The 18,120-nt window shown below is 33.8% G+C and overlaps 2 long non-coding RNA genes across 2 annotated transcripts in view; one reads left to right on the forward strand and one right to left on the reverse strand.

The window, feature by feature from the left end:
- LOC107618642 (uncharacterized) overlaps positions 1 to 17,829 on the reverse strand; it is a 32,078-nt gene extending 14,249 nt beyond the window's left edge. Inside the window, exon 1 of the long non-coding RNA XR_015900121.1 lies at positions 17,422 to 17,829. This is a non-coding gene — a long non-coding RNA (uncharacterized LOC107618642). The remainder of the gene's footprint in view (positions 1 to 17,421) is intronic.
- On the forward strand, positions 4,490 to 7,038 carry LOC148544060 (uncharacterized). The gene is made up of 3 exons (XR_015900122.1): positions 4,490 to 4,538; positions 4,650 to 4,780; positions 6,989 to 7,038. It is a non-coding gene; the product is annotated as an uncharacterized LOC148544060 (long non-coding RNA).
- Positions 17,830 to 18,120: the final 291 nt, after the last annotated feature.

Genomic DNA, 18,120 nt, shown 5'->3' on the forward strand with positions numbered 1-18,120 from the left:
AATTTAAACATTTATTATCTAAAATTTAAAAGAATTTATTGTGTATACTTTTATAATTTATTAGATGTTAAATCTGTTGTACAGATAGAAATAATTAATTTTTATGCTTGCTATTTAAAAATAATTTTTTTTCTCTATATATAAAAATATAATTAGATATTAGCATAACAAAATTGATATTGATAGTTATAAAATGAACTCAAATTTATTTTTTTAAAAATAATTAAATCTTGATTCTAATTTTTAATCACAACATTGGTATTTTCTCTAAATTATATGGCATAAATATTTGAAAAAAAAGAAGTGAAAATATAGATTAGAAAGATAAGCAGTAAAAATTTAAAATAAAATAAAAAATACATAAATAATATTTTTTATTTAAATTATATTATGTTGTTAATTTTATTTTTTGTAGAACAGAAAGGTAGAAAAAAATATATAATGAGAGAAAAGAGAGAGAAAGATAAAGAAGAAGAATGAAAGAGGGACGAGTTCGTTAATTTTGGAACTTAAAGAAAAAATTATTTTAATTATAATGAAAAATATCTAGTGACATATTTTGATTTGTCAAATTATATTACTAATATTAAATATAAATTATAAATTATATATAAGTGAGAAAGATAGAGAGAAATTAAAAAAAACGAGAGGTAGATAAGAGAATGTAAGAAGGAGGTTTACTAATTTTGGAGAGAAATATTTTTTCTAAATTTTAATAAGAGAATGTCATGTAACACATTTTAGTTATTAAATTAGTAAGTAATATTTAAATATAATATATAATATATAATATAGTTATATTTTTATTTTAATATTTTAATTTTAATTTAATTTAAATACAATTAGAGAATGCTATGTTGTATATTTTGATTGTTAAATTTGTAATTAGTTATTGATAATGATATATGAGAGAGATAAAGAAAGAGAGAGGGGGGAGAGATAGAGAGAGAAAGAGCACGAGAGAACTTTTTAATTTTGGAGAAAAAAATTTATTTAATTTCAATTGCAATGAGGGAACGACATGTGGTACATTTTTATTGTAAAATTAGTAATATATAATAGATTTACCCGTAATAACATTACGGGAATATAAATCTTTTAAAACTACGTCGATCCTGACATTATAGATTATGGCACAAAAAATTTATAGCATTAATCTACTTTTACTAAAAGGTTGTAAGGGACAAAAATCCCCACCGAGTCGCCGACTAAGAAAACCAGGTGGATAATAAAAATTAAATAATATATTTTTTAGTTATTATTTTTATATGAAAGAGTTTAATTTTTTATTAATAATTAATTTTAACATTTGTTATCTAAAATTTAAAAAAAATTAACGTGTATATTTTTATATTTGATTAGGTGTTATAAAAATAAAAATAATTAATTTTTTATACTTGCTATTTAAAAATAATATATATATATATATATATATTAGCATAAAAAAATTTACATTGATAGTTATAAAATTAACTCAAATTTATTTTTTTTTTAAATAATTGAATCTTGATTCTAACTTTTAATCACAATATTAGTATTTTCTCTAAATTATATATAATAAATATTTAAAAAAATAAAAGTGAAAATATAAATTAGAAAGAAAAGCAGTAAAAATTTAAAATTAAATAAAAATATGTATATAATAATATTTGTTTTTAAATTATATTATATTGTTAATTTTATTTTTTGTAGAATAGAAAGGTAGAGAAAAATAGAAAATGAGAGAAAGATAAAGAAGAAGCATTAGGGAGAAAGTTTGTTAATTTTGGAAGTTAAGAAAAAATTTTATTTTAATTATAATAAAAAAATATCTGGTGACATATTTTGATTTGTCAAATTACTCATATAAAATATAAATTATAAATTATATATAGAGTGAGAAGGATAGAGAAAAATAGAAAAAAAAAAGAGAGTTAGATAAGAGAATATAAAAAGGAGGTTTACTAATTTTGGAGAGAAATATTTTCTCTAAATCTTAATAAGACAATGTTATGTGACACATTTTAGTTATTAAATTAGTTAGTAATATATAAATATAATATATAATATAGTTATAGTTCATTTTTAATATTTTAATTTTAATTTAATTTAAATGTAATTAGAGAATATTATATATTATCAAATTTGTAATTAATTATATATTAATAATGATAATAAGAGAGATAGAATGAATAAAAAATTAAGAGACAAAAAAAAAGAAAAAAAAAGAACTCTTTAATTTAAAAAAAATTAAATTTAATTATAATAAAAAAATGAGATATGACATATTTTAATTATAAAATTAATTAATAATATATAATAGATTATACTAACTAATGGATATACATATTATCTTTTGTAAGCTTTCTAATATAATCAATAATTGCATAGATTTTGTTCGTAACTATTTTTGTTACATTGAATAAATTGATATTGTTCATATTTTTGAACTTGGTTCTTATAGTGTATGGTTTATGATGACAATGTAAAAAGTGTTAAAGTTTTAAGTTTTTTAAAATTTATATTTAATTTGAAAACACTTTTTTACAGTAAACACGTTAATATTAGTTTAAGTTTTCTATAAATTGTATTTATATATAATCAACTCATTCATTTATCAAATGCAAAGAAGGTATATGATTTAGGGATAAGGTTAAATTTAGGCTTTAGGATTTAGATATGGTTTGTTAAATTTTTATTTTTTTATTTAGGAAATTAAATTAAAGTCGTTATTTTTTATCTTATTATATTTATATTATTTTAGAGTTGTTCATTATTTATCTCTTATCAGTGATTTAGAGTATATGATTTAAAAGTTTGTCGTTGGTCAATAAATTATTACATACATAAATTAAAAATGTAAAATGGTATTATTTAAATTCCCAAAAACTTATTTAAATTAAACGAACGGGTGGCTAACTAATTGATTAACTCAAATTAGTTAAATACAAAAAATTTAAAATATGATTTATACGTTATTTATAAATAATATTATCACCACCTAATAATTAGTACTTTTATTTAGTATAATTATGATACAAATTATTTAACATGGTCACATAAACAGGATAAAATACAAATTTAAGAGAAAATTAAAAGATTAAATGGAATGAGTAGTTATGGATTATGCAGTAGTAATTAAGATGTAAATTTTATATTGTTAAGATGTTTGCATTGTATGAACTTTATGACAAGTCCATATTAAAAAAAGGGATAAACACCAATTATATGAGTAAATAAAAAATATAAAAGGTGTTAATTGCTAATAAAAATAAGAAGATCACAGAGTTGTATTTTTCTAATTTGAGTCTAATCTAATATGGAATCTATAGCAATTCAACACCTAATATAGTTGAAGACACGTATGTTCTCTTTTACCTTTATAATTTTTGTCATGTATAATTATTGACAATTAAAATCACAAAAAATTATATACAGTAATTTTGCAAAAATCAATAACAGATTTTCAGTCCATTAATAAGTAAAAGGTAATGGCTAATAATCTAAAACAATTTATTGAAAAAGATAGATTAAATAGACAAATCATAAATGTTGAGTTACTATAATATTTACTACAGAATAATTTAATTTGCATGTGGTGCAATTTATTACAACAACAATAACAATAGATCATTATGAAAAAAAAATATATAAAATATTCAAAATTTGCATAATATAAGTAGAAAACAAAATTCGCCTATAACAGAAAATATTAATTTTAAGACTTTAATTTGTTCATTTATTTATGAGCAATACATTAGTTGGTTTTCAATAATTTTTTGTTTTAGACAAACTAGTTTCTAACAAAACAAAATAATAATAAATTGATTTTTGATCTTTTAGAATACTAGATAAATTAGAATTTTTATTTAAATATAAAAATTAATGTTTAATTTGTGTAAAAAAGAACTAATTTACTTTTAGGTGTACTATTTGTTAGCTTTGGAAGTAGTTCTATTTTCATAGATAACTTTATTTTGCAAGTAGTGTAAAATCCGGTTAATTAATGGCTAATTAATCCATAAATTAAAATATATTCTAAAAAGTGAGAAATGATGTTTTTATGTTTTAATGTGGTGGAGAAATTTAAAACAAGAGTTTTGACACCAATTTTAAAGAAATCGGTCCAAAATTAGGCCGAACAGGCCAAACCGAACCAACCGAACCCAAGTTGAGCCCAAGGCCCAGCCAAGCTTCATTTAATTAATGAAACTCAGCACTCTCTCTCCCTTAAACAAATACACACACGCTGGAAACAAAGAAAGGAAGAGGGGGGAGATTGAAACCCTTGTTCCTATTCATCTCAATCTTCCATGGTTGATAACTTTTGATCCGGAGCTCCGATTGACGCACCATTTACGGCCACACGACCGCGGCGTCGAGCTCTACAAAATTCACACAAGAAATCTTGAGGTAAGTCACAGTTTGTCCTTCGAATTTCAGTCCTTAATTTCAAGTTTTATGGATAAAAATATTGAGATTTGTGAACTCCTTTGTGTTATAGGATCAAATTAGCTTGAGGGGAAGGCTTGTTCTTGCTCTCTTGATCCTTGGGTGAGGTAAGAGATCTCAAACCCTAGTGAAAATATTGAATTTGAGGTATTGGGTATTGAGTTATTGTGTTTGGGTGTGATATTGAGGCTTAGGCTTTATTTATATGTGTATTGGAGCTTGATTGGTGGTTTTGGCAAGCCTTGGAGTGGAGCTTGTGCTTGGAAATCTGTTGGTGAAGTATTGAGACTTTGAAAGTTGAGGAAAAATGAATTTGAGAGTGTTCCGGGTGGAACGGAAATCGGCCAAGGTATGATTTCGGTTTTCTGTATCTAAAATGTAATGTGGTTGTGAAAACATAGGCTAGTGGCCCTAGGATAAGATTTTGAAATATTGATGTGATTAATGGATGATGTGAGTTGTATTATTATGTACGTATTTTGGTGGATTGTGAAATGTTGATGTAATTGTTTGGGTGATTTGAATTGTGTGGAATATATGAGTAATGGTGATAATGGTTGGTAAAGCATGTGACGTTGTATGAGATATGAACTATTGTGTTTAATTGATGGTAAGGTTGAGGCTTGTGTTGGTAAGCATGATTGGGTGTATGATATTGATATGTGTACGATCATGATGATTGATAACTTGAATAAATGCTTGGAAAGTTGAATTATGGAGTGTTGATTGTAAATTGAGAATATTGATTTAGAAATTGGTTAAATGTGTAATCATTGGTGGGTTGATGATTGGGTGAGAGGTTAGAGATGTTTGATGCTGGAATGGTTGAGTTTGGTTGGTTTCAAATGAGTTTGGTAAGTGTATGTTTTGAAATGGGGAGTTTATAAGTTTTGGTAAAAATGAAATTTTGATGAACTTCAACAGATCATATCTTGAGCAATTGTTTTCGGAATTTGATGATTCTTATATCAATTGAAAGATAATTTCACAAGCTTTAAAATGGTTTAAATTTGATCAAAATCTGAATTTTGTGGAAGGAGATACGACCGTTGGAAGTTCGGGCCAGAAATATGAATTCTGCATCTTCTGCAGAATTTGTGATTTCTGGGTTGTGTGCGCACGCACAGCCCTGTGCGCACGCACAACCCGTGAAAATCTGGGTCCTGTGCGCACGCACAGTCCCGTGCGTATGCACACGACAAATTGGGGCTGCTGTTGGGAGCGCTAGAACACTCTGTGCGCGTGCACGGCCAAGGGAGTTTTGCGAACTGTGCGTACGCACAGCCCTGTGCGTACGCACACGTTGGGAATGACACACTGATGGTGGCGCTAGCACACCTTATGCGCGCGCTCAACCCTGGAGATTTACTTTCTGTGCGTACGCACAGACCTGTGCGTACGCACACTTTTAAAAATACTTCTGAGCGTGCGCACGCACACCCCTGTGCGTACACATGCGACCCAGTCCTTTCCTAAAGCTTTTGTTTTCAAGCTATTCACATTCCCAACAAGTTTGTAACCTTCCGAGATGTTAATTCACACTTATAAACCCCCAATTTCATCCCTTAGATCTTAAATTAATATAGAATGCCTAGTGAATGAGAGTAAGCTAGGGGAGAGGGTAACTTGTGGATGAAGAAAGGGGATGTCATGATGAGTTATAATGAAAGGTGATGATACGAGTTGTTGAAGAGGACGGTGGATTGTTGAATATGATATGGGCCGAATGGCTAAGTATGATATGAGCCAAGAGGCTGAGTATGATGTGAGCTGAATGACTGTGTGTGATGATGGTTTATGGCTGAGTGTGAACTATGAATTTAAGCCGGATAGCTGAGATGAATGTTGAGTTATGGCTGAGGATAAATACATGTGTAATTCATGAATGAATATAGTAAATGAATAATGAATGAAAAGGTTGGATGTATGTATGTTTGTTTGCCTTCTCTCTGTTTGTAAGGGTGACATGGCACCGATACCCTTTAATGGTAAATGGGTGACAGGGCACAGATACCCTCTAATGGTGACAGGGCACAGATACCCTCTAACGGTGACAGGACACGGATTCCCTCTAACGGTATTAACGTGCAACAGAGAGACTGTGTCCGGGTTAGTTACCGGATATGTCGGGTTGGCTTGATAACCGACAGATGAGACTCATTAGCCACTAGGACAGACATGCATCATATGCATTATATGTGATTTGTTTGGGATGCCTACTTGATTGCATTATTACTTGCTATTTGTCTAGTTGATATATTTGCTTCCTACTTGTGCATTTCTTTGTTTAATATACTTGTGTTTGTATCTCTACTACTGTTGGCGGTTGGGAGGTTTGTAGGAGTTGGAAAGGGGGTATTTAGTTAGACTGAAGACCCTTAAGATAGTTGCCTAATTTCACTTTCTCATGGTTTAATTATAGTTATACGCTTTGATTATAACTGGAAGTTCTAGGATTGCCTTCGGCTTTCCTAGGACATTACATGTTAGATATTTGGGCACTGTTACCATGCTAAGAACCTCCGGTTCTCACCCATGTGGATTTTGTGACTTTCAGATGCAGGACGTAAGGCTCTTCGCGGAGGCATGCTGGAGACTTTCTTTTGGTGGAGATCCTTTGTCTGTTAGGATTTTATTTTGATCTTATATACTTGTTTAGATACTTATATTCTCCACTGTATATATATTTTGTATCGACTCCTCTTAGAGGTTATTTTGGAGAAACAGGATTTGTATATTGTCTTTTGGACTGTCTTTTGGGAAATTCCTTTATATATGTATGTATACTGTTATGCTCTGACAGGTTATCTTCACAAACCGAGTCCTGAGCCTTGATATATGTATTGTTGGCACTCTTCTGTGTATCTTCTCATGATAGCTTGTCCTATATCCGTTTCGTTTACGTCATTGATCGGAGTGTTGCGATTCTCGACTTATCGGTTTTGATTTACCCACTTTTCTTCAAAGGGTCCTAGTTATAAACATTTTTTTTTGCAATACTATACGTACTATATTTTATTTTTTAGAGGTCGCAATACCTCACTACCTCTGTTTTATGACTTAAGCATAAGACTCTGTGTGGTAGGGTGTTACGTTATGGTATCAGAGTAGTTCGTTCCTGTAGAGCCTGAGGGACGGACTGACTATGCTTCTATGCATTCTCTGTGTTTGTGTCTATGTGCTATTAGGATATCTAACCGATAAACATAGCATAAAGTCCATGAGTTTTCATTTGGAACTTTGAAGTATTAGGCTTGTGATATTGAGACTGATCACCTTGATATCACTTGTTTAGTGTGGAAAGGACTAGATGGCGACTCGTGGGTGCAGACGCGGTTGAGCGAGAGGTAGGAATCGAACTGAGGAACATGAGACGAATGCGAACAACCCCGTAAACTTTATGGCGGCATTGGAAAATATGGCTGCTGCTATGCAAGCCACTGCGGCGGCTCTCGGGCAACAGCTGAATAACAATGGCAATGGCGGAAATGAGACTCAAGGCCCGATGACGCTAGCAACCTTCTTAAAGGTTAATCCGCCAAAGTTCAAGGGAACCACCAATCCTACTGAATCCGACACTTGGTTTCAAGCTATGGAGCGAGCACTGCAAGCACAGCTGGTGCCTGAAGAGCAGTGCATCGAGTTTACTACTTATCTGCTCACCGAGGAAGCGTCGCATTGGTGGCAGGGAACCCGACGTCTCATACAGCAGGGCGATGATCCTATCACCTGGGATGCCTTCCAGGTAGAATTCTACAAGAAGTACTTTCCAAATTCTGCCCGAACGGCCAAGGAACTGGAGTTACTGCAGCTGAAGCAGGGTGCGATGTCGGTATCTGAGTATACGGATAAGTTTGAGGAGCTGTTCAGATTTTTCCGCATGTGCCAAGGGGCTCCGGGAGACTTCGAGAAGTGGAAGTGCATCAAGTATGAGGGAGGACTTCGGAGTGACATCCTAAGCTCCGTTGGACCGATGGAGATTAGGGTCTTTTCCGAACTTGTGAACAAGAGCCGTGTCGCTGAAGAATGTGTGAGGAAGGCTGCTGAAACAGAGAATGACCACCGGGAGTCCCACTACAGGGAGCACAATTCAGGATTTGCGACAAGGGGTAAAGAGTTTAAGAGGAGAGGATACCCACAGTGTTTTCCTCAAAAGCAGAATAACTTTGCGACGAATGAGGAATCACAAGGAAATGGTAAGGGAAAACAGACAGCGGCTGCTTCAGATGTTTCGAGTTGTCAGATATGTGGACGTCGTCACCCAAATAGGTTGTGTCATTATGGTTCGGGCTTGTGTTACAATTGCGGGAAGTCAGGACATTTGGTCAGAGATTGCCCACACAGGAGGGACCGAGGTACTACTGGATCCGATCCTTAGTTTTGAGGTAATAAGAAAACTGATGACTTAATTCCTTACCACTTTAGACAATACTGGAGACTAGTATTCACTCATAACACGTGGTTGAATAATCATGATCTTCTCTAGATGACCCTAAGTTATTTTGATAGAAGGATTGGCTAGCATAGATGAATAGGTAGGTTCTTAATATAAGGTGATCAGAGGGGCGCAGCGAAGGCGAGAGACTCCGGAGGTGAGATGCTGCAGGGATTGGTAAAGCGCGAGTGACTATTGGCTAGGTTGAGAAGGGAACCCCTCACGCGGACTCATGGAGCAAACGATATTTTCATGGACGAAGTGAAGTTTTTGACCATGTAGTGAGTAAATAGGGGGTAGCTGTAGATACTTCTAAGGTGGAAGCAGTGATGGATTGGGGACGACCGACCTCAGTTACTGAGATAAGAAATTTTTTAGGTCTAGCTGGCTACCATCGGAGGTTCATCAAAGGCTTCTCGCAAATAGCTTTGCCATTGACAAAGTTAACCCGCAAGGACGCACCGTTTGTTTGGACTTCTGATTGTGAGGAAAGTTTTCAAGTATTGAAGCAAAATCGGGCTTTCACACTTGTGTTGGTATTACCCGAGCCGACTGAACCGTTTGAGGTATATTGTGATGCCTCGTTAAGGGCCCGGGGTGCGTGCTGATGCAGCACCAGAATGTGGTGGCGTATGCCTCACGGCAACTAAGGCCTCATGAAGTTAATTATCCGACGCACGACTTGGAGTTCGCTGCAGTTGTGTTTGCGCTTAAAGTGTAGAGGCCTTATCTCTATGGAGTTAAGTTTCGAGTTTTCTCTGATCATAAGAACTTGAAATACCTCTTTGATCAGAAGAAGCTTAATATGCGGCAGAGGAGGTGGATGGAATTACTGAAAGACTATGACTTTGAGTTGAATTACCATCCGGAGGCGAATATTGTGGCAGATGCATTAAGTTGGAAATCGCTGTATGCGTCTTGAATGATGCTTCGAGAAGAGGAGTTGCTTAGAGCATTGCAATGAATTTTGTGTCGGGATTGCCGAGAACTAGAATCGGATCTGATGCTGTCTGGATAATTGTGGACCGGCTGACGAAGTCGGCTCACTTCTTACCCATTTGAATGAACCATACTCTTGAGGAGTTAGTACGTTTGTACATAAAAGAGATTGTGAGACTTCATGGTGTGCCTACTACTATAATTTTTTATAGAGATCCCCGCTTTACTTCAAGGTTCTGGGGTGCATTCCAGAATGCTTTTGGAACCCGTTTGAGCTTGAGTACAGTTTACTATCCTCAAACAGAAGGTCAATCTGAGAGGACGATCCAAACCCTAGAAGATATGTTAAGGGCTTGTGTTCTGGATCAACCGGCAAGCTGGGATCGGTATATGCCGCTAGTGGAGTTTGCGTACGATAATAGCTACCATGCGAGCATCGGAATGGCTCCGTATGAGGCTCTGTATGGGAGAAAATGCCAATCTCCGCTATGCTAGTATGAAGCTGGAGAGAAAAGTCTATTAGAACTGGAATCGGTTCAGTTAAGAGAAGATTTGACTTTGCTGGTGACTCCAGTCAAGATTGATGACCCGAGTATTAAGAAGTTGCACGGAAAAGAGCTTTTAATAGTGAAAGTGGCATGGAGTCGAGCCGGTATTGAGGAGCACACTTGGGAACTTGAGTCAGAAAAGCGATCAGACTACCCTCACCTATTCTCAGGTAACTGAAGTCGAATTTTGTGGGCAAAATTCCTAATTAGGTGGGAAGAATATAAAGCCTGGTTAATTAATGGCTAATTAACTCACAAATTAAAATATATTCTAGAAAGTGAGAAATGAGGTTTTTATAGTTTAATGTGGTAGATAAATTTAAAACGAGAGTTTTGACACCAATTTTAAAGAAATCAGCCCAAGATTGGGCCGAACGGGACAAACCGGGCCAACCGGACCCAAGTTGGGCCCAAGGCACAGCCAAGCTTCATTTAATTAATGAAGCTCAGCACTCTCTCTCCCTTAAACAAACACACACACGTTGGAAACAAAGAAAGGAAGAGGGGGGAGATTGAAACCCTTGTTCCTATTCATCTCAATCTTACAGGGCACCGATACCCTCTAATGGTAAATGGGTGACAAGGCACAGATACCCTCTAATGGTGACAGGGCACAGATATCCTCTAACGGTGACAGGGCACGGATTCCCTCTAACGGTATTAACGTGCAACAGAGAGACTGTGTCCGGGTTAGCTACCGGACATGTCGGGTTGGCTTGATAACCGACAGATGAGACTCATTAGCCACTAGAACAGACATACATCATATGCATTATATGTGATTTGTTTGGGATGCCTACTTGATTGCATTATTACTTGCTATTTGTCTAGTTGATATATTTGCTTCCTACTTGTGTATTTTTTTGTTTAATATACTTGTGTTTGTATCTCTACTACTGTTGGCGGTTGGGAGGTTTGTAGGAGTTGGAAATAGGGTATTTAGTTAGACTGAAGACCCTTAAGATAGTTGCCTACTTTCACTTTCTCATGGTTTAATTATAGTTATACGCTTTGATTATAACTGGAAGTTCTAGGATTGCCTTCGGCTTTCCCAGGACATTACATGTTAGATATTTGGGCACTATTACCATGCTAAGAACCTCCGGTTCTCACCTAGGCAGATTTTGTGACTTTCATATGCAGAACGTGAGGCTCCTCGCGGAGGCATGCTGGAGACTTTCTTTTGGCGGAGATCCTTTGTCTGTTGGGATTTTATTTTGATCTTATATACTTGTTTAGATACTTATATTCTCCACTGTATATATATTTTGTATCGACTCCTCTTAGAGGTTATTTTGGAGAAACAGAATTTGTATATTGTCTTTTGGGCTATCTTTTGGGAAATTCCTTTATATATGTATGTATACTGTTATGCTCTGACCGGTTATCTTCGCAAACCGAGTCCTGAGCCTTGATATATGTATTGTTGGCACTCTTCTGTGTATCTTCTCATAATAGCTTGTCCTATATCCGTTTCGTTTACGTCATTGATCGGAGTATTGCGATTCTCGACTTATCGGTTTTGATTTACCCACTTTTCTTCCAAGGCTCCTAGTTATAAACATTTTTTCTTGCAATACTATACGTACTATATTTTATTTTTTAGAGGTCGCAATACCTCACCACCTCTGTTTTATGACTTAAGCAGAAGACTCTGTGTGGTAGGGTGTTACAAGTAGTCTTATATTGTGAAATTTAGAAAGAAAATAATATTTCATAAATACTAGCTACAAAATTAAGAAACAAAAGCAATTAACTTTTTTTTGACAGACTATGCATGCAAAATCAAGATAAAAGACATTTTAATTATGTTGACATTTCTTATGTTTAAATTAATTATTTTTTACTTTTTATAAATTTTAAAATATAAATATTAATAAAGAATTGAAATATTTTTATTTAAATTTAAATAAAATATTAAAAAATAAATTAATAAGATATAAATTTTATGCTTTAGTTCAAATTTTATATTTTATTAAATTTATGAATTTAAAATAAAATAATTAATAATTTTATAAAATTTATTAAAATTTATTATTTAATTTATTACCATCTAAATTAAAGAACTATTATTGAGACTGACTTTGAAAAAATACATGCAAGATATAACCCTCTGTGTGACATAAGAGACATCAGCTCAAACTTAGGGAATTTAAGATTTTGGTTTAAGTATTAACAGAAATATTTTAAAACATTGCCATACCATATTTATTTTAAAAATTAAATTTAATAATTTGTTTAATATTATAGCCTAATATTTGTATAAATCTAGTTAGTCTTTTAAGCTATTTTATTATAATTATTTGTTATTTTTAAGTATAAACTTTGTCTATGCTACACCTGCAGTATATAGCCGGTCCAAAATTCGGATAAAAGAGGAGCATTGTGTTATGCCTTCGATAGCCAACATAAAAACTTAGTCGAATTTTCATGACATGGATCAAAGACGTTATTGTACTAAAACTAGGTCGTCGCCAGAAGCAACGCGCTGTATGCCTCACATACAGTATCAAATGAGTAAAAGTCGTTGCATCGGTACCCAGTTGTAGTGTTAAATGAGCAAGGGTTCCCGTATTTTCGTGAACGGACGAGGGTAAATAAGCTAGTTCACAAAGAAAAAAGGTAAAGGTCGGAGCGACAGAAGGTTGAGATTTAGGACATGGAATATAGGCACTCTAACAGAAAAATCCATGAAGGTGGTGGATACCATGATAAGGAGGAAGATTAACATCATGTGCCTACAAGAAAAAAATAGGTCAGCGCGAAGGATAGGAAGTTGGATACCTCCGGGTTCAAACTTTGGTATACAGAAAAAATGAAGAATAGAAATGGGGTAGATATTATCGTGGATAAGCAGTGGAAGAAGGACGTAGCGGATGCCAAAAGGGTGGATAATTGGATCATCTCTATCAAACTTGTGGTGTAAAGAGGTACTTTTCATGTGATTAGCGCTTATGCACCACAAGTGGGTTCGGACGAACAACACAAGATAATGTTTTGGGAAGATATAGAGAGTTTGGTCAAAGACATACCTTCAAGAGATAAGATTTTCTTAGGAGGAGATTTAAATGGCCATGTTAGAAGAGAAGTGAATGAGTATGGAAGTATTCACGAAAGTCATGATTATAGGGTGGTCAATACCGAGGGTAAAACTATTTTGAATTTTTTCTCAACCTTTAACTTTCTCATTACTAATACATATTTTAAAAAGAGAGATGAACATCTTATAACCTATAGGAGTGATATGACAAGATCTCAAATCCAGTTTTTCTCGTTGAAGAGAGTCGACTAGAAATTTTGCATTAATTGTAAAATTATTCCGGGAGAGAGTTTAACAACACAACATAGGATGCTTGTCATGGATTTTCGCGTTGAGCAAAAGTTGAGGAAGAGACATCTTACGAAGAACCCAAGGACGAGGTGGTGGCGGGTGAAAGGTAAGGAACAAAAAAGCTTTCTAAACGGGTAGGAGAAGAGGCAAAGTGGAAAGGGGATGGAAGCACGAAGAAGATATGGAGGGAGATGGCAGAAGTTATTAGAAGAACAACAAAAGAAAATTTTGGTGAATCTAGAGGGATAGGACCAAGAGACAAGGAGTCCTGTGGTGGAATGCGAGTGTACAAGAAAAGATAAAGGCAAAAAATGAGTGCTTTAAAGAGTGGTCTATGTGCCGCAATGCAGATAACTGGGAAAAATATAAGGCGGCTAAGAAAGAGATTAAAGTGGCTATAAGTGAAGCAAAAACAAGAGCATATGAGAGTATCTACCAATCTTTAGGCACGAAAGAAGGAGAAAAATGTATATATAGAATTGCAAAGAGCCATGAAAGAAAAATGAGAGACTTGGATTAGGTCAAATGCATAAAGGATAAAAACGGAGAGAATTTGGCTCAAGATGAAAAGATCAATGAAAGGTAAAAGAGATACTTCTACGAATTATTTAATGAAGAACAGAAGACTCTTTCGAGCCTTGGTCATTTATGCACGAGGGAAGAAGATCAAAACTTTGACTACTATCAAAGGATTCGAGATTTTGAGGTAAAAGAGGCTCTAACACGGATGAAGAATGGCAGGGCAGTAGGACCCAATAATATTCCGATTGAGGTTTGGAAGGGCCTTGCATCAGTTGGTTAACCAAGTTTTTTAATAAGATTTGAGGTCAAAAAAGATGTCAGATGAGTGGAGAAAGAGCCCTTGGTACCTATTTACAAGAATAAGGGGGGATATACAGAGTTGTGAAAACTATAGAGGAATCAACCTCATGAGCCATACCATGAAGTTATGGAAAAGGGTGATAGAACGGAAGTTGAAACAAGAGACACAAGTAATAGAGAACCAATTTGATTTTATGCCAGATAGATCCACCACTGAAGCTACATACCTATTAAGAAGGATGATAGAGAGGTATCGTAGTAATAAAAGGGATCTACATATGGTGTTTATTGATTTGGAAAAAATGTATGATAAGGTATCAAAAAAGGTCTTACGGGAGGTTTTGGAAAGGAAGATAGTAAGGATCGCATATATTCGTGTAATTAAAGACATGTATGATAGGACTATATCTAGTATGAAGACTCAATGTAGTGTGACAGAGAAATTTTCTATTGGTATAGGAATACACCAGGGATCATCCTTAAGTCCATACCTTTTTACATTAGTCTTGGAAGTACTCACAGAGCATATCCAAGAGCTTGTGCCATGGTGCATATTTTTTGCTGATGATATCATCTTTATGGGAGAGTCAAGGAAAGATCTAAATAAGAAGTTGAATTTATGGAGAGAAACTCTAGAAGTGTATGGTCTACGCATAAGGCATAACAAGACTGAATATATAGAATGTATGTTTGGCCGTCGAAGGGAAAACCTTAATACAGAGGTGAAGATTGGATAAAACATCCTACGAAAAGTTAAAAATTTGAAGTATCATGGGTGCATCATACAAGATAATAGAGAGATTGAACGGGATGTAAATCATAGGATCTAAGCAGGTTGGCCAAAATAGCAGAGTGCGTATGATTTTATATGTGACAATAAAGTGCCTTTAAAACTTAAAAGTAAATTTTATCGCACTACTACAGACTGGCTATGTTTTATGGTACAGAGTGTTGGACGGCCAAAGGGGAGCACAAATATAAGGTAAGTATGACAGAGATGATGATGTTGAGATAGATAAGTTGTCATACATGATTGGATAGAATAAGAATCGAGTTATAAAAGAGAGTTGGAGTAGCACCTATTGTGAAAAAGATGGTAGAATTACGTCTCAGGTCGTTTGGGTATGTGAGAAGAAGACCGACAGAGCATCCAATCAGAAAGGTGGATGAGATAGAAGATGGATAAGGGGTGAAAGGTAGAAGAAGACCTAAAAAGACAATCTATGAGGTGGTCAAATGAGATCTACATATAAATGGCATCTCTGTAGACATGATACTTGATAGAGGCCAATGATGTCGTTTTAATCCATGTCACCAACCCCACCTAATAGGATAAGGCTTTTGTTGTTATTGTTGTTGTTGTTTCAAATTCTAAAATCTTTAAAATTTATGCTCACATGCCACCTTAAAAGGTTATATATTAAGTCATCTTTTTCAAAATTAAAAGTCATAGTTTAAATTTATAGGTTTGTAGAAACACTATTTTCTTGAGTTTAAATTAAATACAAAATTTGAATTTGAATTTTTATTAATTTTTATGTTTCTTATCTTTTATTTCAATATAAATAAAAGTATTTTTTTATTGACAATTATAATTAGGTGAGTTCTACTCAACCCCCTCTAAATCAACATGTAAATTATCTTCTATGACGTGGCACATGTTAATTGGATGTTTAGTTTTAATTTGAATTAATTTAACCCAATAAGAGTTAACATCTTAACTAAAGTAGGATCATTTTGTAATTAAATAATTTTTTAAGATGGATGATTAGATAATTTTTGTAAATATTAAAAAGTAAATTTATATGTTTTACATTTTATAAAAAAAAAAAAAAAAAAAATCCTAAATCTAACCATGACCCCCCAACGTAGTCCATTGCCCCAGTCACACTCCCACCCCTCTCCTATCTGAAAATTTGAAATTGAAAGAACAAACTCAAAAAAGAACCCTAGCCACCCAGTCCTGCCACCCGCAACCACCGCAGCCCCGCAGCAACCGCAGCTACTGCAGCTCTCATACCCCCTGCAGCCCCGTCGCGTGTATAGGCATCACGTGTGGAAGTTCCGTCGCCGTCGCAGGAGCTGTGTCGCTGTCGTAGGAAGCTCCCTCGCGTCATGTGAAAGCTCTGTGGTCGTCGCCGTCTCGCGGTGTCACCATTTTCTCTATTGTCGCCGTCACTCTCCTTCCTCCTCGCCGCCGGTAAGCAGTAAGCCCTGTGACTTGGAATATTTTTTGCTGGTTTTAGTATTTTACTGTTGTTTGAAATTGAGTTGCTGAGTAGGTGAATTTTGTTTGTTGAGTTAATTTTATTAGCTGATTAACTGGATTTTGTTTGTTGAGTTAATTTTATTAGCTGATTAACTGGATTTTGTTAGCTGGATTTTGTTTGCTTGAGTTAATTTTGTTCATGATTATGTCAAATTTAAAATTTGTTTGCTGAGTTAATTTTGTTCATGATTATCTATGCTGCTTTTACACTCATTGATTTCAAGCTATTTCATTGAGTGGGTAAGGATAGAAGCTACAGGAGGAAGGGTCATACATTGGTAAGGGTACCGATTTCTTGGTGTTTTGGCAATGTCAAGATCCATAGGTATGTATCTGCCTTTGGCATCTCTACAGCATATTTATATCAATGTAGTTGGAATTGAAGTAATGCTAGTTATTGTAAATTTTTTTTTATAAGGGTTATGGTTTCTTGTAAAATGAATAAAATGGTACAATCTTTATATAGGACACTACAAAAAAGTATTTTTTTTTTTGCTACAAAATATAGCATTATAGTGCAATTAGTCTAATCATTTTAGTTCTTGTCCAATAGGTGATAGGTACTTGAAACATTTCATACATAGTCACCCATGTTCGAATCTCAACATGCACTGCACAAAGTGTAAGGATTAAAAGATAAAATTACCTGTTCATAGCCAGTAGCTTCAGTTTGAAGACTGGCACCAGACCAAAATATCCTTGGCCCTGTAAAACTTCCTTGCATAAGTAAGGCATACATATGAAAAATGCATAAAAATATTTTTTTTTTAAAAAAAGAGAGTTTTCTGTCATGAATTCAAACTTAATCAATATCTCAATATATCATGTTCCTGAACTGATTAGATATGTTACACACTGCACCGTATTCAAATCGTATTGATTTGGAGAAGAAGTAAAGATTCAATTTTTAGTATTTAAGTAAATTATACAATTATCCATTTTGGGCTATAATTTGAATAGCTTAACCATAGTTAACATAACAACCAATTAAAGAGTGACATGTCATAAAGGGTAATTTACATGTTATTATAGGAAGAGTAGAATAAAATTTACCTTATAATTAATATATATTTTACCATAAATGATACCAAAAGAAAATAAAAGTATCTTTTTATAATTTTATATTTTGTATTTGTAAATACTCATTTTTTCTTTAATTTTATAACCTGTGTCATAAAATTAACAAATAATATGCATGAGCATGAATATATACAAATTAAAAAACAGAGAATTTTTATTTAAATAAAAATAACACATTAATATCTTACAAAATAAAGTAACAAATGATTATTATCTTCATGGAATAAATTATTAATGGCTTATATTATTAACATATTAAGATAAT

Source organism: Arachis ipaensis, chromosome B9, assembly GCF_059453495.1.
Source record: "Arachis ipaensis isolate K30076 ecotype BB chromosome B9, ASM5945349v1, whole genome shotgun sequence".
NCBI classification, from domain to species: domain Eukaryota; kingdom Viridiplantae; phylum Streptophyta; class Magnoliopsida; order Fabales; family Fabaceae; genus Arachis; species Arachis ipaensis.